Consider the following 24062-nt stretch of genomic DNA (forward strand, 5'->3'; position numbering starts at 1 on the left):
CCGCGCGTCATCCATGTCCGCACGGGAAGGAGATCAACTCTTTGAGCTTGCAAATGACGGCGGGCTGAAAAGTATGTTTGACATAACATCTCTGCCGGTATTCTGGATCAAAGTCAAGGCTAAGTATCCTGAGATAGCCACGAAAACACTGAAAACGTTGCTTCCATTTCCAACATATCTCTGCAATGAATGCAACGAAAACTAAATTGCAGAACACACTGGACACAAGGAACCCCCTTTGAGTTTCACTGTCTCCCATCACCCCTCGATAGGACCGTCTTGTTGCAGGGAAACAAGCCCAGGGCTCCCACTGATTCAGCGATATTGGTGTGTTGCAATGATTTTATATGTTCATACTGGGAAAATATGTGCTGTGTGTTTAATATTCAAATGTTACTTAAAATGTTATGATGCTATTGACTTATATAACCATATAACAATTACAGCATGGAAACAGGCCATCTCTGCCCTTCTAGTCCGTGCCGAAAACTACTCTCACCTAGTCCCACCGACCTGCACTCAGCCCATAACCCTCCATTCCTTTTCTGTCTATGTACCTATCCAATTTTTCTTTAAATAATAATATCGAACCTGCCTCTACCACTTCTACTAGAAGTTCGTTCAACACTTACTTCAAGCTTTCCTGATAATTGACTTATCGCTATATTCATGCAAGGAAAATATGCACTGTGTGTTTAATATTAAATTCGTTAAATAAACCCTTTTAGAAACGAAATTGAGTGTATTAGCCACTTATCATCTATATTGCGTTCGTGATGTTACGTATCCCGTAACTGGGTTGCCAAACCAGCAGAAATGGATCACTCAGTTGGAGTCTGGTTTACTAGAACTAAGAAAGTTTTATTAAAGAAACAAGCAACACAGTACTCTAATCAAAAGGATAATGAATGCAACAGTTCAGCAATGATAAACACATGTACACAGAATTAAGATAACAGGATCAATCAAGCTCTATCGTTGTCTAGGGGTAAATGACCAGTTTCAAAGTGACGCAAAGTTCAGTTCAATTTAGTTCAGTTCAGTTCGCAGTAATCGCTGCCGTGGCGATGGACAGTGGGGGAAAGGAGAGAGAGAGCAAAACGAATGAATATTCAAAAACGGCTTCCACACAGACCTTCGCAGTCAGCTTTCGGGCGAGTCCTTTGTGATGTCATCTGAGGTCACCGACCGTGACCCCTCCGTTTCCAGATACGATCGTTTCTCTGCGGTGAACCTGGCACCCAGGCAAGGGTGGACACACACCAGGTTCCCGCCGATCGTGCCTTTCCACCCTGTGCGTTTATGGCCTGGTCCCGCAACCGGCCTTCCAAAACTTCCCACCGACTTGTGAGAGACGCACTGCTTCCAGGGTCTCGTTACCTCGGGTGTCGTGTGTCTTGCCTTAGCAAACCTGTCCCTTTTTATCCCCCTGCTGGGGTATTGCCTGTCCATCACTTCAAACAGTTCAGGGTTCAAAGGGGGAGCCGATCTTGACAGCTCTCTCCTTCTGTTACTCTCTCTCCCGTCCCTTCATTAACATCTCCAAATGCTGCTCCATTGTTTTCCTTATCTCTCTCTCTCTTGAAGACAGGTGGCAGACCAACTGCTGATCCCACTGGTGCCAGCACAGGACAGCTAACAGCTTAATCTATGTGTATTCTTGTCACACTTCCCCCCTTTAAGGATTTTTACCGGGGTAAAAATTACAAACATGAATACATTATTTGATACACACAATTATACATCTTTATCAGCTATTTGGCTAATACAGCGAGTTTGAAGTTGTCAACACCTGGCAGACAGTCAGCCATCACATTTTCTGTTCCTTTTATTTGTGTTATTAATAATCCCTTAGACCAGGCTCCAACTTAGCAAACTTCATAGCCAAAAACACTGATGAATTGCGATCAATATAACCTCTCATTGACTTTCGTCCCGGACCACAATAACAAGGGTTGTCCCATTCCGACTTAGTTTTCTCTTGCAAGGGCTTAGTAGGAGGGGGAGGGGTAGTAACCGCAGAGTTATTGCAAAACTTCCTACAGTACCCCACCATCTCCAAGAGCCTTCTGAGGGCCCTCTTGTCTGTCGGGGTTGGGATGTCAGCGATAGCCTGCACTGTAGCTTGCATCGCTGCCAGCTGCCCCTGTGTCACCACAATTCCCAGATAAGTGACCCTCGTGTGGCCGAACTCATTTTTTTCAAGGTTCACTATCAAGCTGGCTTCAGACAGCCGTATTATATTGCCAATTCACACCTCTGTGTTCGTCAGCCCTTTTGTCACTGAATTACTCATTCTATATGACTGTTGCTCGCTAGGCTGGCCTAGTGTAACAAACACCACCCAACGTCCCAGTTCTTTGCATCACCTCGGGACAATCAAACACACGTGTGTGAGTTGTTTAATTACTTCTCCTAAAGAGTCGCTTTGTTCGGGGATTAAGAGAGATACCTTATCAGCAGAGCTGGCCAAAACAATAGCCTTCTCCCAGCTGGTCGATACCATACTCTTCTTTTCAAAATGTTTTTTTTCTCTTATCCGGGGGACCCTAGCTTCATTGATTTCCGTGCTAACATTGACTAGGTTTGTTAGCATATCAAAAGCCTGTGACCGTCTCAGTTCGTGTCGGTCATAGTCAATAACATCCTTCCTCCTGGGCAGCCGGTAAACCTCTTTCATGATTCCACCAACTGTTTCCTCCAGCACCGCAAAATGTCCACGGGGGGGGGGGGTACCTTGTGGGCCAGGTTAAAAATCTCATCCCCATAACTCTTTTGCACCACCCCCCATTCCTCATCTGCGGGTACGGTACTTGGTCTCCCTTTCTTCCTTAGCACTTCCTCCTCTACACAATAGCGTACTAGTTCCATTGTTAATTCTGTGTCAGAGAGAGCTGTCTCTGCAAAAACCATCAGCCCCTCGTCTCGCTCCTGCACCTGCACAAATTCTTTCCTGGCTAATGCTAAGTCTGTCTCAGCTCCCTCACTACCTCTTGTTTCACTACACTCCTTCTTTTCACTTTCTACCCCCTTCTCGTACAAGGCTGGCAGAAACGTCTCAGCTAAATTTACTACCGCAGTCCCATGATGAACCTGTGAGTCCATGGGCGGGGCCTCAATGCTGGCAGGCTGACCTGTCAATCTCACAGCTGGGAACACGATTCCCCCGGCGAGGTCATTACCGAGCAAGACTTTCACGCCTTTCATCGGTAATTCGGACCTCACCCCGATTGTGACTAGTCCAGAGACCAGGTTGCTTTGTAAGTGTATCTGGTGCAAAGGGACGGCCTCTGTCCCTTCCCCAATACCTTTGACCTTGACCTCCCCAGTCTGGGTCTCTGAGCTAAACTCTAATACACTCTTCAGTATTAGTCACTGACACGCTCCCGTGTCTCTCCAGATCCGCACTGGAACTGGTTTTAACCCCTCCTTCACCGACACCAATCCAGCCGAGATAAACCTCTCGCGCCCTTCCTGAACTTTGGCAGACCTTTCCTCTCCTAGCGGTTCGTTTACCAGCTCGATACAGCCAGTCAAAATCGCCGTTTTTCCTTTTCCCATCTCCTTCTTTGGGGCAAAGCACCTGGATGCAAAGTGTCCGACTTTCCCGCAATTATAACAGACGACCCCAGGAGACTTCCTACCAGACTGCTCCCGGTCTACCTTATCCTTTTCACTAGTCCCCGGCTTACTTTCTGACTTTTCTGGTGGACTTTCCCCGGCGTCCTGACTACCCTTCTGGTAGCCTTTACTCGGGGCAAACTTCATTTTATGCGTCAACGCATACTCATCCGCTAACTTAGCAGTTGCAGCTAATGTGGCTGCCTCTTTCTCATCTAGGTAGGGTCTCATACCCTCAGGGACACAACCTTTAAACTGCTCAATCAGGATCAGCTGTAGCAGTCTGTCATAATCCCCCTCTACCCCCTTCGAGGCACACCAACACTCACAATATGTCTGCATCTCATGGGCAAACTCTAAATACGTGCGGTCCCACTGCTTCCTCGCATTCCGGAACCTCTGCCGGTATGCCTCCAGGACCAACTCATAAATCCTGAGGATGGCCTCTTTCACCACCTCATACCTCTGGGCATCTTCCGTGGACAAAGCTGAGTAAGCCTGTTGGGCTTTCCCTTTCAGTACACTCTGAAGCAAAACAACCCACTTATCCCTCGGCCAGTCCTGACTTGTAGCAACTTTTTCGAAATTGAGAAAGTACCGATCCACGTCGGTATCGTCAAATGGGGGAACCAGCCTAACTTCCTGGGTCGCCCGGAACCCTCCACCTTGGTTCGGCACGGGCCCCTGCACTGCCCTTATCTTTAACTTCTCCAGCTCGAATTCCCTTTCCCTCTGTTTCTCCTCTCGCTCCAACTGTCTCTCTCTCTCTCTCTCTTCTTGCTCCAACTGCCGTACCCGGAACTCGTGCTCGAGTCTCAGTTTTTCAAGCTGTACCTGTACTGCGTCTCCAGCAGGTTTTTCAATAGACACCACCTCCAGCTCGCCTTGGGGAAACACACCTTTAGATACATAGTGCTCTACGATAGCTCTGTGTATCTCCTCTCTCCCCATTGTCGACTTCTCCTTAGCAAGATTCAACCGTTTGGCCACAGCTACCAATTCCGATTTCCTGGCATCCTCTAATGCCTCCAAGGTCGGCGCCTTTATAATTTCCTCAGCCTCCATTTCTGCTGTTTGTCTTTTCTTTCTTTCGGGAATTTTGACCCAATCAATTTACTCCGTCCCAAATTTAGCGTTCAAAATCGCGGATGAGAATCCCACTTATGTTACGTACCCCGTAACTGGGTTGCCAAACCAGCAGAAATGGATCACTCAGTTGGAGTCTGGATTACTAGAACTAAGAAAGTTTTATTAAAGAAACAAGCAACACAGTACTCTAATTAAAAGGATAATGAATGCAACAGTTCAGCAATGATAAACACACATGTACACAGAATTAGGATAACAGGATCAATCAAGCTCTATTGTTGTCCAGGGGTAAATGATCAGTTTTAAAGTGACGCAAAGTTCAGTTCAATTTAGTTCAGTTCAGTTCGCAGTAATCGCTGCCGTGGGAGATGGACAGTGTGGGGGAAGGAGAGAGAGAGCAAAACGAATGAATATTCAAAAATGGCTTCCACACACAGACCTTTGCAGTCAGCTTTCGGGCGAGTCCTTTGTGATGTCATCTGAGGTCACCGACCGTGACCCCTCCGTTTCCAGATACGATCGTTTCCCTGCGGTGAACCTGGCACCCAGGCAAGGGTGGACACACACCAGGTTCCCGCCGATCGTGCCTTTCCACCCTGTGCGTCTATGGCCTGGTCCCGCAACCGGCCTTCCAAAACTTCCCACCGACTTGTGAGAGACGCACCGCTTCCAGGGTCTCATTACCTTGGGTGTCGTGTGTCTTGCCTTAGCGAACCTGTCCCTTTTTATCCCCCTGCTGGGGTATCGCCTGTCCATCACTTCAAACAGTTCAGGGTTCAAAGGGGGAGCCGATCTTGGCAGCTCTCTCCTTCTGTTACTCTCTCTCCCGTCCCTTCATTAACATCTCCAAATGCTGCTCCATTGTTTTCCTTATCTCTCTCTCTCTTGAAGACAGGTGGCAGACCAACTGCTGACCCCACTGGTGCCAGCACAGGACAGCTACATCTTAATCTATGTATATTCTTGTCACAGTGATTAACACCCACATCCCCACCCCTGAACCGATTGCTAAAAACGATTTGTAGAAAAAAATCGACACGTACACGCATGCACACTGCTGCCTGCGCAAGGCTTCATGGTCGTTGTAGTCTTTCTCGGGGTAAACCCAATGTATTTGACTGCTACTCTTATTTGTTGGCAACCTTACCCCCAGGTCGGCTGGTCCGCAAGAATATTGTCAACATGAAACCGGTCCGCAGTGCGAAAAAGGTTGGGGACCCCTGATCTAACAGGTACCAGAGTCAGGATTGGGTTGTGACCATGAAATCTCAGTGCTCGGTTCTCTGGCGGACAGAGTAAAGTTGTTCTCCATGCATTGTCAGAGAGGGACTCCATTTGAGTTAACATTCTTGTCTCTTCCCTTGCTAAAAAGTCCTTGCCAGGGGTCTGATCATGAAATTAAATTTGCCTAGGGCTATCAGTTGGCCACACTCTGGGGCGTGAGCATAATTTTTCCCAAGGGTCATTGTAGATATCCTCTCTGGCTATGTCTGTGCCTTCCAGGGTAGAACATTATGTATTGATGACAGTAACACACTTAAATTATGTTTCAGCGAGCCCGATGTTATAAGATGTTTGCCTATCCCACGAGATTGTTGCTGGTGTTCCACCTTCTACACATCACTCTCAGAATCAGATTTATTATCACCGACATGTGCTGTGAAATTTGTTAGCTTATCAGCAGCAGTACAATGCAATACCTGATAATATAGAAAAGAGTGAATCAATTGCAGTCAGTATATTTGAATAGATTAAAAATAGTGCAAAGCAGAAATAATGTATATTAAAAAAGTGAGGTAGCGTTCATGGGTTCAATATCCATTTAGGAATCATATGACAGAGGGGAAGAAGCTGTTCCTGAATCACTGAGTGTGTGCCTTCAGGCCTCTGTACCTCCTTCCTGTAGGTAACAATGAGAAGAGGGCATGCCCTAGTGATGGAGGTCCTTAATAATGGACGCCGCCTTTTTGAGATGCCGCTCCTTGAAGGTGTCTTGGATACTACGGAGGCTAGTACCCAAGATGGAGCTGACTGATTTTACAACTTTCTGTGCTTCTTTTGGTCCTTAGCAGTAGACACCCCTCCCCACATCCCATCCCACCATACGAGACAGAGATATTGCTTGTCAGACTGCTTTCCATGGTACATCTATAGAAGTTTGAATGTTTTAGGTAACAAACCAAATCTCTTCAAACGCCTAATGAGATATAGTCACTGTCTTGCCACCTTTATATCTGCATTGATGTGTTGGGACCAGGTTAGAATATCAGAGATGTTGACACCCAGAAACATGAAGCTGCTCACTCTCTCCACTTCTGATCTCTCTATGAGGATTGGTATGTGTATGCTTGTCTTACCCTTCCTGAAGTCCACAACCAGCTCTTTCATCTTACTGATGCTGAGTCCCAGGTTGTTGCTGCGACATCACTCTGCTAGTGACAGATGTGTTATATAGCTCTTGTTACATGCACGTGCAGTTTAACTCTTTGAGTGATTATGCAGAAAGTTTGAAGTTAATAACTCATCTCCTTCTACCTTAGGCCACGAACTTATCAATCACCCCTGCTGTGGACCACTTTCTGGAGGTCCGAGACGCCGACTTTTACAAAGAAGGGATCTGTATGCTCCATGACCGCTGGACTAAGTGTGTAAATGTAGGAGGGGATTATGTTGAAAAATAAATGTGCTAAGTTTTCTAAAATTGACTGCTTTTACCTTAGTTCACGAACCTATCATTCACCCCTCGTATAGTCAACAAACAGCATCCTGACAGAGGTGTTTGTATTGTTCAAGTAGCCTAAAGCCATGTGAGGAGTCATTAAGATTGTATTTGTTGAAGACTTATTGTGGTGATAGGCAAATTGCAATGGATCCAGGTCCTTGCTGAAGCTGGAGTTGATTCCAGCCATGACCAACCTCTCAAAGCGTTTCATCACTGTAGATGTGAGTGCTACTGGCCAATAGTCATTAAGGCAGCTCACACTCTTCTCCTTGGGCACTAGTATAATTGTTGCCCTTTTTGAAGCAACTTGAACCATCACCCAAACTCATCCCTTTTGAGTAGGAAATATTAAAATAAGGTATTGAATGATGAAGAAAAAAGGGATTTAATTTCTCAATAAATTGAGAAAATTATCCTGATGAACATGACACTTAAATTGCTGTCCAGCAAAGACCCAAATATTACTGAGTGAAGATATTGACTAAATAGTTAGACTCTTACATTTCATTACCTGAAATGCTTCTGAATAGAACCTCATAAAATAATTTAACACATGAATCATTATTTTGCCTGGGGGCAGCTGTTGCGTGTTAAATGATCTCTTTCTTTTTCACAGCCATTGTGCTGGTACAACCCAAAAGCGTTTAGCATTGAATTGTTCTCCTTTTGATTAACTTTGACCAACTAGTAATTCTCCACAACGTTGCACTATTCATTTCATACAGAGGGATACAGATATTTAGAAATATTTATTCCACTGACAGCCAATTTCCTTTTATGCAACAAGACATAATAGTGCAATGCAAATATCAGAAAGACAAATTCTTCATGGAATATATAAATAAATAGTTTAACAACTGTATTACTGCCATGAAATTTTGCAGGACAGGTTCACGCAGTGCCAGAATATTGAAAGAATTTACAAGTGCTGTGAACCATTTTGATTCTATTATGAATTTATAACATTCCTATATTGCTAATTGCTTTTTTATGTCTTTGACAATATGAGGGGAGATATAGAAACATAGAAAATATGTGCAGGAGTAGGCCATTCGGCCCTTCGAGCCTGCACCGCCATTTATTATGATCATGGCTGATCATCCAACTCAGAACCCCGCCCCAGCCTTCCCTCCATACCCCCGACCCCCATAGCCACAAGGGCCATATCTAACTCCCTCTTAAATATAGCCAATGAACTGGCCTCAACTGTTTCCTGTGGCAGAGAATTCCACAGATATGAGGTTGTTCTTTCTCTGTACCCAAAGGCAGGCTGAGAATAAAAAGAGTATTTACATAGTTGTGTCCATAGGGTTGTTTTTACAAAGAGACCACATTCAACATGCAATTATTCTGTAAACGTTGTTGGTATCTGCTTAGTGGAGTGTTCCGCTGGTGTTAAATTAGCAATTTGTACCTCATGCCCTGAGGGCACTGGGCTTTCTATTTTTATACAGTTCACTTGAGTAAATTCTGAACAAATTCTCATGCTTATTGTTCTGGTTAACCTCCAGTGCAGCATTTCTAACTTGTGAAATTAGCTGGAAGCATGCAAGCAGGGATATTCCTATTGGAAATGGGTCTGTAAGTGTTTATGGTATGCAGCAACGATCAATGTCAGGAAATTGAGATAAAACACATGTATACAGAATCAGAATCAGATTTATTACCACTGACATATGACTTGAAATCTATTGTTTTGTGGCAGCAGTCCCATGTAAAGTCATGAAAATCTAATGAATTACAAAAATAAATAAAAAGAAATGATGAAGTAGCATTCATGGATCTGCGTACCTTTCAGAAATATGATGGCAGAGGGAAAAAACCTGTTCTTAATTTGTTGAGCGTAGGTCTTCAGGCTCCTGTACCACTTCCCTGATGGTAGTAACAAGAAGTGGGTATGCCCTGGATGGTGTGGGCCGTTAATGATGGATGCTGCCTTCTTGAGGTACTGCCTCTTGAAGATGGCCTCAGTGGCAGAGAGGGTTATGTCCATTTTGGAGTCTCTACAACCTCTTGTAATTCCATGCATTAGAGCATCCACACCAAACTACAATGCTCGCCCCCATGCATCTGTAGAATTTTGTAGGAGTTTTCAGGTGACATGCAATTGAGTAGGACTCTGGAACACTCTCCTCAAATTTGGATGACCGTAGAGATTTGTTTCCTACATACTTTTCCTTCATGATGACTTTAAAGCTGTGCCCTAAACAATGCTTTCATAAGACAGCCAATCTCAGAGTGACCAGGCTGTCTCAATGCCCTGGCAGTTCCTTCATTCTCTCTTGGGACTGTGCTGGTTCTCAACACCAACATATCCCTGGCAATGATTGAATCTGTGCTCCTTACACTTCAGAACCAAGGTCTCTCCATTATTTCACGTCATTATTTTAAACTAGCCTGCTCCCCACACCACCTCCCCACGCAAGCATTTGTTTTATTCTCAGTTAAAAGAAGGTTACAAAACCCTGTGCAGAAGGAAAAAAACTAATAACTGAACAAAGAGGTAAAAAAAGAAAAATAAAAACCATTAGAAAAGAAACAAAAATACGTTAAGAAAAGGAATAGGCGAATTAACACACACTAAAGGCTTCACAGGCAATGAATTACTTTTGAATTACAGTCACTATTATAATATTAGCAGCCAAAACACACATGATTCATAAACAGCATTAAAATAATGATCAGAAAAATGCTGACCAGAACACGGAGCAGATTTTGTGTTTTCTTCAAATTGTGCCATCAATTGATTACTGTATATCCATCTGAAAGAACAGATACGATTAAAAGGGGAAGAACTTCCCTTGATTTAAGATCTCATCTTAAAGTAAGGCTAGTAACTTAAGGATAATTTTGACATTTGTAATGGACCTGTCCATCTGTTATGCATCTCTCATGAACCTAGTTTCCTGATGTCTTTTAAATTTACATTTACTTCACCCATCTTAATTCAGGTCTCTGTTTTCAAGGGAGTTGCTTTATTTAAAAATAATTTTTGTTGAGACAAAATAATCTGGCAAATGGCAAACTTATTGTCTAATTGTTTGGAATTCAACCATCCTGCCTGTGCAGATGATTCTTCTTGAACAGATGGTAAAGATTTCAGCCAACAATTTATTCAAGTAGACTCTTAGATGTTATATTGTCTTGAACAATCTGTTCAGCTAAGTAAGTAAACATTTTGGCCCAATTAAGCGACTGCCCCAGTAGCCAAAGCTTCGTGGAAATTGTGAAGAAAATATTAAAAAAAGACAAAATACCATTTAACTGAATAACAAATTATCTGTTTAAATTAAATGCAGAACAGATTAAAACTATCAATATTACTACAGTACTAAGCTGTTTATTAGTTATTGACAGAGGAATTCATACAGTATGTATGCTGCTGTGTTCTTTTGATTGCCTGTAAATGAACAAGACCAGTGAAGACCCCTGGGTCAGACCGCCTTAATAGAAGTTTTGATAATTGCATCCTCCAAATCTTAATTTCAAGATGATTGTTGATACCTTCAATTTCTTTATGGTTCCTAACTTGAAGTCATGAAATTGTTTCATTTTCAGTCCCAGTCAATTCTGGCATCTCCGAGCTAGAATACTTGAAACCACAGTGAGCAAAACAGTTCTGAATTGTTTTATTTCTCGTCAACTACCAGTGACAAAAATCACTGCTTTTGGAACACAATCAAATGCAGCTGAGGCTATTTAAAAACTGCTAACTCTAAGCACAGTGTAGTGTCTAACAGCTACACAAGTGGACGCATCTGATGCTAATTAGAAACTGTTTGGCAAGTCTCCTGCTCAATGAAGTGTCATAATATCCCATATAAACAAAGGTATCCCAAATATTTTCATGATTAGTTTTGTTCAAAGTAAAGAACTGAAACCTTCCCATTTCAGAGTCTTTGCTAAAATCTGGTCAGATATCCCACTCAACTGGACTGAACTTGATTTTATGAGGTGAAAAGACAGTAGTCCTATAGTTTATTTGCATAATTAAAACCAAGATGTTATTGCTGTACATTTAATATTTCATAATATTTGAGTAATCTTGTATATATATTGGTTAATTTAAGCATTCTTGTTCATTTAAATAATTCATTATGGCTTATATGTATAAATACTTGAATTGTATACATCATCACGTTACCACGTGATATGTACGCGCCTTGCTTAAAGTAAGAAACAAACTTAAGACTCGCATCTCGTGGCTCTCTTGTTTTCCTTTGAAGTAGTTTAATGTTATGGAATTACAAAACATTACAGTGGTGTTGGGGATATTTTTAGAACAAACCTGAGCTGGCTACAGACCTGTTGAAGCACAGAAAACGTTCTAGTAAAAAAGCACAATGAGGAACAGCATGTAAAAAACTACACAGCATGTGCAGAGATAGTCCAAATGAAAAAAAAGCCAGAAAATGGAAGAAGTCACAGATTCATAAATTGTGAGTTCTGGGTGATAATAATCAGAAAAAAGAGCAGAAATGGCATGTTACATCGGAAAGTTAGACGCTTTTGATTGCTCAATTGGTAACTGTCTGATATATACTGAACTAATTGAACAGTAGTTTGAAGCAAATGAAATAGTCAATGAGAAAGGTACACATTTTTCTGAGTGCATTGAGTTCAAAGGCAGATAGTTCACTTCGAAGTTTAACTGCTCCAACCTAACAGGCCAAAATGAGCTTTCATGATATTGCGAAAGTAAGGCAGGAACCCTTAAAACTGAAACCATTATTGATTGCAGAAAACTGTTTAGGTTATATAAGTGGAATCAAAAGAAGGAGTGTCCTTCAGTGTATGTGGCTGAATTGAAGGGATTGTCTGAGCATTGTCCGTTCGGTGATTGGCTTAATGATGCACTAAGAGATCAATTAGTTTGTGGAATCTTACAAGAAAGCATTCAAAAATGGCTCCTAACTGAAGCACAACTTACATTTAAAAGAGCAGTTTAAATTGCTGTATCAATGGAAACAGCAGACTGAGATGCAGTTGAGTTGTAGTCAGGACTGAAAGTGAGGGTGAACAAAATTGCAGGGTCTAAACAGAAACTGGCCTTGCTGAACAAATTGTGTTACCACTGAGGCAGGGTCTCACATACACCAGACCAATGTTGTCATGGTCCGGTCCGTGGAGTCCGTGTTCTGGTTTGCAGTCCAGTCCATGGTTCCTTGTTCCGGGGTTTCTGGTTTTCCCCAGTTTCTTTTGTGGGCACATGCTTCTTGTTTTGGGGCTGAGACTAAATACCTCTGCAAACCAGGGATTCCCTGCTGGACTGTTCTGTTCCCCTCCTTGTCTTCACCCCTTGCCTGACTCTCTGCCTGGATACCTCTCCTGACTCTCTGCCTGCTCACCTAGCCTGGATACCCCGCCTGTATCACTGAAGTCTTACCACCAGAGCAAGACCGGAGCCTTGTTAGGTCAAGATAAGGAACTGTCTTTCGTTGTGTGAAATTGTCTCTCTGCGCCCACACCTTTGCTAGGTAGGTCCAGCTGTTTGCCACTACCTAGTGTTGGGATCTGTCGCTGTGTCCACGCCTTCACTAGGTGGGTCTGGCCGATAGCTGCCACCTAGTGTTGGGATCCGTCTCTTCATGTTCAGCATTCTGTGTATGAGTCCCGGCCCTACGTCCTGTTCCCAAGGAGGGGTCCTGGCTCTGTGTTCCGTGCTCCTGTCTCTTCTAGTCCAAGGCTCCATGCTCCTGAAGGCCCTCGTCTAGTCCGTGTCTAGTCCAGTCCTATCTGAGTCCTGTCCATGCACCTTTACCTGTCCTTGTGTCTCATCCTACCCAGGAGTTCCACACCAAAGCCATGTCCAGTCCTGCAGCCTCGTCCTGTCCGGTAGCCATGTCATGTCCTTGCCTGGTTCTGGGGTCTGAGCCCGAGGCAAGACCTCGGTCCTGGGTCCTTGTCCAGTCTCTGGCTCGGACTCCAAGCCCAGTCTCCTAGTTCATAGTTCCTTGTCCGGGTTCCCTGTGTCTAGTCCATGTCCTAGCCCAACCTGCAGCCAAGCTCAAGAGCCAAGACCCCAGCCTCAAGCCTCAAGAACCAAGTCCTGGCCCTGGCGGGACCAAGTCTCAAGTCCTGTTCCTTGTACTTCAGTGTCTGTGTCTTGTATTTGGGTCTGTTCCCAACGCCCCCATTGCGACAAATGTAGGTTTAAAGGCAAAATTTGCAGAAAATGCAATAAAGTAGGACACATACAAAGAGCATGTTGAGGCAAACAAAAATAAATGAATTGCACAAAGAAGAGAGAAGAGGTAAAAATTAAGTTGCAGTATCAAAAATATCTGTGTACATACATCTACTGATGCATCTGGACGTATCTTCAGTGATGTTCCTGGAATCATCGGGTGTTTTGGGTCTTTAAACATCATACAACCTCCTCCAGGTGACCCAGCCAGGGCTGATGAGACCCCAGCTTGTGTCCAGATGGCTAGCTACTTATGACTCCATGGCTCCCCTCTTTTGAGCCACAGCCATCTCTGCCGTATCGGTGGTACTGCGGATGGCTCTCCTCTTCCTCTCTCCCTCGATGCCCAAATTGCTGAAGGCTCTAACTAAGGAACGGGCTACGAATCCCCTACAACCAACCTCCACTGGGAGACACTTCGCTCTCCATCCAGCCTGCTGACAGTTGCTGACCAGTCCTGCGTACTTGGAGAGCTTCCTTTCAAAGGCCTCCTCCAAGCTATCTTCCCATGGGACTGTCAGCTCCAGCAGCATCACTTGCTTAGTAGACTCAGACACTAGGACAATGTCTGGTCACAGGGTGGTGGCTGGGATATGATTGGGGAACTTCAGCTGCCGTTTGATGTTCACCAACAGCTGCCAGTCCCTTGCAGAGGTCAGAATGCCTGCAGATGTTCTGTTGGCAGGTATTGGCTGCTCCCCAGCTCTGACAAAGGCAATGGTCTGCTTGGAGGGTCAGGACCGCTTCGCCCACTCAACTCCTGCACTGACGGCTTCAGCGATGGTCTTCAGGACCTGATCATGCCTCCACCTGTACCGTCCCTCACCAAGTACCCTTGCACAGCTGCTGAGGATGTGCTCCAGGGTTCCTCGCTTGGAGCACAGTGGGCAGGCAGATGACTCTGCCTTGCCCCATGTGTGCAGGTTTGATGGGCTTGGAAGCACATCGTACACTGCCTGGATAAGAAATTGGATGCGGTGTGGTTCAGCTTTCCAAAGATCAGCTCAGGTCACTTTCCTCTCAACCGCATTCTCCCATCTTGTCCAAGCTCCCTGTTGCTTCATTCCCACCGCCTTGAATGTTCTCATCTCCTCCACTACTACTCTCTCCTCCTCCCGAACTAGACGACACCTTTCCTTCCCTCTGGTGTCTATTTGGGGAGTTGGAAAGGATCCTAGCCCAGCTCGGCCTCGTGTGACCGCTCCCACCAGCCTCCTGTGACGCAGCCTCGCCTCTGCCTCCTGAACAGCTTCCTCTGCCCTCCACTTCCTGCCAGTACTTACTTGGATCCCTGCTCTAGTCAGCTTCGGATCACTTGATCCCTATACTGTACACTTCTCCGGTTCTTGTTACCTTGAATTCTTCCTCCAGGGATTTGAAGGGCAGTTGCAGTTTGTTGTGGTGTCCATAGAGTGCGATGCTGCTCAGGCTCTTTGGCAGCCCCAGCCATCTCCTGAGGTGGTTGCTAACCCTCCTCTCTAAGGTTTCGACTGTCGAGATCGGAACTGCGTAGACGAGGAGGGGCCACAGGATTCTGGGAAGAATGCCATGCTGATACACCCAGGCTTTAAACTTCCCAGGTAGGCCAGACTTGTCCACAGATTTCAGCCAGCCATCCAACTCGGTGCAGGTTGCCTGAATGGATGTTGTGTCCCTTAAAGAGCTGTCAAAAACTTGCCTAAGCTCTTGACTGGCTTTTCTGTGATGGTTGGGATGGTTGTGCCTGCGATGCTGAACCGGAACCTGTTCTCCACCTTCCCTTTCCTCAGCACCATCGATCTTGATTTGGCTGGTTTGAAATGCATCCGGGCCCACTCCACCAGCTTTTCGAGCCCCTGCAGAATCCTCCGGCAGCCTGGGACTGATCCTGTGGTGACTGTGAGGTCATCCATGAATGCCCTGATAGGTGGTTGCTGTTGAGTGGAATTCATTCTGGGCCCTCTGCACTCTGGTTCAGCAGACTTAGTGAGCCTGTTAATGGCTATGGAGAACAGTGTCACTGAGATAGTGCACCCTGTGATGATGCTGATCTCCACCTTGTGCCAGGTTGATGTAATTGCTCCTGAAGAGACCCTCATCCTGAAGTTGCTGTAATAATCAGCGATGAGGTCTCTGATTCTGCTGGGGACGTGATATTTGGTCAGTGTGAGCTGCACCAGCTTGTGCGGAATGGAACCATATGCATTTACCAGGTCGAGCCACAACAGTGACAGATTGCCCTTGTTCTCTCTGGCCTCCCTGATGAGCTGTGTCACCACACCGATGTGCTCCAGACAGCCCAGCATCCCTGAAATGCCACCCTTCTGGACTGATGTATCAATATAGGTGTTCTTTGCTAGGTAGGTGCACAGCTGGTTAGAAACTGCACTGAAGAAGATCTTCGCCTCGACACACAGGAGGGAGATGATGCGAAACTGATCTATCTGGGTGGCATTTTCCTCCTTCGGGATCCACACCTCTTCAGCCACTCTTCACTGTTCTGGGATCTTCCCCCTTCTCCAGAAGATTCTCAGGATCTTCCACAGACACAGCAGGAGGTTGGGGCAGTTCTTGTACACTTTGTACGAGGTGTTGCTTGGTCCTGGAGCCGAGCTTGCCCTTGCTTTGCCGACGACCTCTCTGACTTCCTTTAGCTGCAGCTCTGACATGTCGAACTGCACATCCGGTTCAGGTGGGTCTATTAGGATGTCGCACTCTCCCAACTCCTGCTCTCTTTCAGGATCATTATATATCTTCTTCAGATGTTGGTCTATGTCTTCCTGCGAACAGGCCAGTTTCCCACTGCGCTTCTCCCCCAGCGACTCCTTGGTGAACTTGAAGGGGTTGGCGATAAAGGCAGCACGTTTTCGAGCCCTTTCACGACGCCGCCTCCGATGCCACTCTGCCCGGCGGAGGACCCTGATCTTCTTTCATAGTATGCACATCAGCCGGGCCAAGCCAATGCGCTCCTCTTCTCCTGCCTCCTTGTATTGGGACTTCAGCGCTTTCATCTCTTGCCTGATGTTGTGGATCCTCGATGCTCTTTGGTTCTTCAAGTAAGGTGTTCTGGAGCCTTCCTTCTCCTCTTCTCCGAACCGTTCAGCTGCGATACTGACAATAATTGTTGTCATGGCTTGTAGCTTCCTATCAACCCCTCCCTTCGCTGTTGCCTCCAGAATTTGGTTGACATCTTCACCAAACTGCTTCCACAGTGAAGCTAGCTGCAGGCTATTTGATCTGCCTCCTGTTGGACTTGATGTTAGAGGGATTAGTTTGCAACACTTGGAGGTTCCGGACACTATGGGGTGACTCCGGGCCCAGCCCCTCCTTCGTCTCACCAGGTTGGACACCTGCACATTGTGCTGCTCCTGCTCCCGCCAGACACTTCATCCTCGCTTGGTGGATCTTCAAGCCGCGATCGTTCTTGCAGATTTTGCCACATGCACACTACTTCCTCATCGTTGTTTGTTCATTGCCTGGGTCTGATGCCATTATGTCCATCCAACTATGGTGCTCATCCTTCCCCCCTCTTGGGCACCCCTGGGGGTATCTTTCCCTTAGATTTATCGTAGCTCTTGATGAACCATCTGAGAGTGACACAGGAATAGGTATCCTTGAGAATTACAATGTGAAAACTAACAATAGACAAGCAATATGGCTTACACCAGATGTAAACAGCAAATTAATTAAAGTCTAATTTGACACTAGTTCGACTGTTTTAATAATTCCAGAAAATGACTTTGAATGGCATTTCGAAGTTACTAAACTGAAGCCTGCAGATACCCAACTAAAAACTTATACTGGGAGAAAAGGTAACTCCTGTGGGAATCACATTCATGATAGTGAAATACAACCATCAACAAGTCTCATTGGTAAAAACAGGAGGGCCAGCATTGTGGGAGTGCGATTGGCTAAGACAACTGCAATTTGCGTGCCACATCTCCTGTAATAGAGTGAACAGAGTGAATCTACTCTGAGTTTATGGCATGAACTTCGAGTGGGAGACAAAAAACTACTTGTAAAAGTAGCTGTGAAGACCAGAGCCCAGCTGGATAAATGGAAGACCAAAAAGAAAGAAGTCACTGGAGTTCCGAAAACAGAGTATTTGTCAGATGATGTTGCGAATGAAGAAAAGAAGAGGAGAGATCAGATCAGGGAAGGATTAATAAGAGAATACTCCAGTGTACTCAATGGATCTTTCCAAGATTAAGATGCAGAAGCTAGAAGAATTAAAATGATGAGGAAAGCTGTCCAGAGCTGTCAGAACCACACCAGACAGTCTCAGTTTCAACTCCTACAACCACCTCAGAGGAGGCCCTAGAAACCTGAGATTGTTTCACAGCCACAAGTCTCACCTGCCAAGCGGAGTGATCCCTCTTGTCAGGAAAGATGTTATTCCATAAGAATAAGAAAGCTTCCACAGTAATTTTATCTTCAGGCCTGAGATGCATTCCATATTGAGTTGCAGTTTATAGCAAACCAGGGAAGAGAGTTGTGTATTTAATATTTCAGTAATATTTGAGTAATCTTGTTGGTTGATTTAAGCACTCTTGTTTATTTAAATAATTCATTATGGGTTTTATCTATAGAGACGTGAATTGCATACATCATCACGCAACCACCTGATGCGTGCGTGCCTCACTTAAAGTAAAAGAACAAACTTAAGACTTGCATCTCTCAGCTCTCTTGTTTTCCTTTTGAAGCTACAAAATATAAGAGTTCTGAACTTGGGCCTGTTACAGCAAAATTCAATGGCGCCTGAGGCTTTGGAGCTGCTGATTGCTTGTTGTACGCTTGCCTTGATGCGTTCTGCAGGGTCTGGATCCGTTCCTTCAGCAGCAGAGTAAAACAGTTATGAGCCAAATATCGAGGACAGCAAATAATCTGTACCGTTAAATTGGTGTGAATTTACCAGTCATTGGCAGAGATCAAAGTGGGTAATTGAGAGTAAAAGCTATATTCTAGTTTAGACTTTTTGTGGCCTTGTGTTCTTCTACTTTTCTTTCTGCCTTCAGCAAATTTAACAGTTATTATCTTATGTGCCTGTGTCAAATCATCTTTTGTAAACTGTACAATATTTAGGTCCCAGCACTGATCTATCTGTGTGGGACACAACTCAATGTATCTTGCCAACCACAGCAAGACCCATTTATGCCCGTACTCTGTTCCTTATTGGCCAGCCAAGTTTCTGTCAATATAATACTTCCCTCACCACAGATTTTGTTTTCCATACTGCATACTGATCTAACTTAGTAAATTCCTTCCTTATCTAAGGAGGCTCCCCTTCATCCACAGCATATTGTACTTCTTCCAGAAACTCTGATAAATTGATCAAACAAGATTTACTTAAGAAAGACATACTGACCTTGCCCAATTAATTAGGATTTTTCTAAATGATGAGCGATAACATCTCTGATAATAGCTTCTAATACTTTCCATTAGGTATATGTACAACTAGCTTGCACGTCACTGCTCTCTCTCTTTCTAAAAGGAGTTACAATAAGACACATGCCAGGAAGGTGGTCGTGTTCACCGGAGAGGCCAGGACACTGGCTACGTCTATCATAAGAAGACCTTAGCTGGGGTTGGCTGCCACTGTCTCCTCTGGTAGTAGGAACCTTCACACAATGGATTAATGTGAAAAGAGAGGCCATGTCTTCACCAAACAGTTGATCCACAAACTGTTATTTACATCTGCAGACTGGAGATCATCATTAGCAAATTATATTTTATCTTAAGGTCTGAGTTTCTAGTGACCTACTACTTGTTAAGAAATATGGGGATGCTGCTGGCAACCACTGAAGTAATTGGAGCTGGGATTGAATACATATGTTATAATCAGTGTTGTCAGCAGACATGTAAAGTGGAAGGTTGTTTAGGTTTCCCAATCTATTGATACATTTTGTTGGTCGTAATAGTTCAACTGCGGGGAGAGTTACGTAACTCAATACTTTCGGACTCCTTCAGGGAAGCATAATTCCGTCGGGTGGGGGGTGGGGGTGGTGGTGTCTTATAGTCCATTCAAATAACTCTGCAATTCTGGAGTTGTGGCTGCGGATGCCGAACTGGGAGAGCCCTCTGTTGACCATTCTCTTTCTGTTCTACTTGCCCCTGTTGCTCGCTAAGCTCCTATTCATGCTTCTCAGATTTCACATCCCATTGTCGCTCATTTTCTGGCATGACAAGTGGGTTTGGTTTGCTTATCACAATGAAATCACTGCATGTACTTGTTGCATACTACAGGCAACTAATTCTCATCCTGAAGAGACAATTGGTACTTTCCTTTGCATTCCTATCACTTGCGTAGCTCTTGTATCTTACCAAGGAAGGCTGGATGGTTTGTGTTTGTATTGCTTGGAGTTTTAAGAATGAGGAGTGACCTACTTTAAACATATAGGATCCTATGGGGTTTGAAAGGGTAGAAACTAAGATGTTTCATTTAGTGGGAGGATCACTAACAAGAGGATCTAGCAACAGCATGAGGGAATGGTCATTTAGAACTGAGAAGTGTAGAGACTTCTTCCCTCAGAAGGTAGTAAATTCCTGTAATTCCTCTCTGTCCCTGAGAGTGGTGAAGGCCAGGTCATTAAATATATTTAAGGTGGAGATAGATATGTTACTAAACATTGAAGAATTGAGGGTTATGGGGAACTGGCACAGAAGAGAAGTTGAGGCTATGTCATTTTTATACGGAACAGTGGGAAAACCATGGGCACGGTAAAAAATCTCAAAGTCTCTCGAAAGTCCTATCATCTCACGCAGACGGTAAACCTCCAGTGCCGCAAACTTGCCGATGCAGCATCCTGGAAGCATCCGACCATGGTCCGACTCTGAGTCTGTCTGAAAACTCCGAGCCTCCGACCAGTTCTCTGACACAGAGCACCGAGCACCAAGCACCATCTCTGCCTAGCGCTTCGACCCCTGCCCTGGCAGCAGGCAATAGGCAAAGCCAAGGATTTGGGGCCTTCCCCTCTGGAGATTCTTGATCGCACAGTAGCAGCGGCAGCAAAGCAGGCATTTCAGAAGTTTCTCCAGATGTTCCTCCGTGCTTCTCACGGTTGTCTCCATCAAATCAGGATTGTGCACGGCCCCTAGTTAACACATTACGATATCATTCGGAACGGCCGCGTGCGCTGTGTTGCACCGCCATCTTCTCCTCCCTCCTTTAGGGGTGGAACTGAGAAATAAGGGTAAACAGCTTTAAGTTCCTCGACACCACATCACTGAGGACTTCACATGGTCTGTATACACCAGCTGTGTGGTGAAAAAGGCACAGCAGCGCCTCTTACACCTCAGACAGTTGAGGAAGTTTGGTATGGGCCTCCAAATCCCACGAACTTTCTACAGGGGCACAATTGAGAGCATCCTGACTGGCTGCATCACTGTCTGGTATGGGAACTGTACTTCCCTCAATCGCAGGACTTTGCAGAGACTGGTGTGGATAGCCCAGCGCATCTGTAGCTGTGAACTTCCCATGATTCAGGACATTTACAAAGACAGGATTGTGAAAAGGGCCCGAAGGATCATTGGAGACCTGAGTCACCCCAATCACAGTCTATTCCAGCTGCTACCATCCGGGAAACGGTACCCCAGCATAAAAGCCAGGACCAACAGGCTTCAGGACAGCTTCTTCCAGAAGGGCATCAGACTGATTAACTCACACTGATTTGAGTGTATTTCTGTGTTACATTGACTGTTCTATTTATTACAAATTATTATAAATTAGAATGTTGCACATTGCACATTTAGATGGAGATGTAACAAAAAGATTTTTACTCTTCATGTATGTGAAGAATATAAGAAATAAAGGCAATTCAATTCAATTCCTCTGGCTAAAGAAATTATTCCTCATCTCTGTTCTAAATTGATGTCCTTCAGTTCTGAGGCTGTGCCCTCTGGCCCGAGACTCCCCCACAATGACCACGAACACTCTATCTAGGCCTTTTAATGTTCGATAGGTTTCAATGAGATCCCCCCTCATCCTTTTGAAATCCAGTGTGTTCAGACTCACTGCTCTTATCAAATGCTCCACATATGTTAACACCTTCATTCCTGGGGTCATTCTCTTGAAGCTCCTCTGGTCCCTTTCCAATGCCAGTACATTTTTTCTTAGATAAGGGGCCCAAAACTGCTCACAATACTCCAAGTGCGGTCTAATCGATGCATTTAATAGCCTCAGCATTACATCCTTGCTTTTATATTCTAGTCCTCTTGAAGTGAAAGTTAACATTGCATTTGCCTTCCTTACCATCACACAATCTCTGAGTTAACCTTTAGTAACCCTGCACGAGAACTCTCAAGTCACTTTGTACCTCTGACTTCTGAATGTTCTCCTCATTCAGAAAATAGTCCACACTTTGTTCCTCTGCCAAAGTGCATGACCATACATTTCCCTACACAAAATTCCATCTGCCATTTCTTTGTCTATTTCAGCAATCTATCTAAGTTCTTCTGCAGACGGTCTGCCTCCTCACCACAATCTGCCACTTCACCTATCTTTATATTGTCAGCAAACTTGGCAACTTCATCCTTCAGCATCTTCCCAACCAATGAAGTCAGGCTAACTGACCTTTAATTTCTTTCCTTCTGCCTCCGTCCCTTTTAAAAACTTGCACAACGAACTAAGAAGGTCATTAGGAAGGAAAAAATGAATTACGAAAGTAAGTTGGCGACTAATATCATAGAAGATACTGAAAGCTTTTTTAAGTATGTAATGTAGGGGTCACCAACCCGTCGATCGTGATCGACCGGTCGATCTTTGAGACTTTCCCAGTAGATCCTGAAGAAAAATCAAAAATAAATACACAAATACTGTTGTAATGTGAGCATTATAAAAGTAATACTAATTAGGATAATGCTAATATAGCAATATTTTTGCTAAAAGGCTGTTTGTAAAGAGAGACTTTTTCCGGGTTGCGAGGGTTTAGTTCCGTTCTTTCTGCCCAATGCGCATGTGTGTAGTTCTCCCACCATGCACCGCATTTTCAGCGTAGCCTGTGCTGCATCAAAGTGACCAATGAGATTAGATAAGAGTACAGACTATCGCAAACATCAATATACGGCAGTGGTCCCCAGCCTCCGGGCCGTGAAGCATGCAGTGGTGCAGTGGTAGTCGGGATGCACACAGCACATCTTTAAGAAAAAAAGCCGAAATAAACAAGCTAATTAATTAGGTGCCACCTGGCATGTAAATGTCGGCCAGGATGAGAGGTGATGCAATCGGCAATCGCTCGTGATATCCTGATAGCATAGTGGAGGCTCCACGAAAGAAGGCGAAAATGTACAAATTCCATCCAGAATGAGAAGAGGAATTTCTATTTACCTTGGTGAAAGACAAGTGTGTATGTATGTTGTGCCACCAAACACAAACACTGACTAAAAGAGGGAATCTGGAGCGGCACCACAACACCAACCACCAGGAATTTAAAGACACCTACCCCCCAAAGAGCACAATTCGTGCCTGGAAAGTTGAGCTGAAATCGGGGTTGAACGCCCAGCAATTGTTTTTCACAAAATATTCTGATATTGAAGCATCATTTCGTGTAAGTCACCTTTTGGCTAAACACAAGAAGCCTTTTACAGATGGCGATTTATTCAAGGAAGCAATGGTCATTACCGCAGAGATTGTTTTAATGACTTTAAAAACAACAACGGTATCACAACCGCAATACATAATATACTGCTTGGCCCTGCAACAGTGACAAGGAGGGTAGAGTCACCGTCAGAGGACGTGAATATTTTTCACTACAGTTCGATGAATCCCTGGATGTAATGCAAACAGCTCAGCTTGTTGTATTTGTCAGAATAGTTTTCCAGGATTTTACAGCAGAGGAGGACTTCTTCACTCTTTTGCAATTAAAGGAAAGAACGAGAGGTGAGGATATTTACAATGAGTTTAAAAAAATATGTCCATGAAAATGACATCCCCATTCATAAACTGGTGGCAATTACTACTGATGGGGCCCCAGCAATGCGTGGTGTGTACGTTAGTCTTATAGCACTAAATATCAGTGCCTACTTTGAGTCAACTTATCTATGTGAAATTGCATTTTCACAGATGAAAATTATTAAATCTAAGTACAGGAGCTGACTTACTGCCAGCCACCTCACTAGGGTTGCCAACTTTATCACTCCCAAATAACGGACAAAAGTAGCAGTCAAATCCTGGGACATTTGTGTTTACCCCAAGAAAGACTACCATGACCATGAAGCCTTGCACGGGCACCTATGTGCACATGCGCGTACGTGCCGATTTTTTTTACCCCATGAATCGGTTTTGGCTTAATCTTCATTATTTCTACTTTATATAGGCTGTGTATTTATCATATCATTCCTGCTTTTACTATATGTTAGTGTTATTTTAGGTTTTATGTGTTATTTGGTATGATTTGGTAGGTTACTTTTTTGCGTCTGGGAATGCTCAAAATTTTTTTCCGTATAAATTAATGGTAATTGCTTCTTCGG

This window comes from Mobula hypostoma, chromosome 4 (assembly GCF_963921235.1).
Source record: "Mobula hypostoma chromosome 4, sMobHyp1.1, whole genome shotgun sequence".
Classification (NCBI taxonomy): domain Eukaryota; kingdom Metazoa; phylum Chordata; class Chondrichthyes; order Myliobatiformes; family Myliobatidae; genus Mobula; species Mobula hypostoma.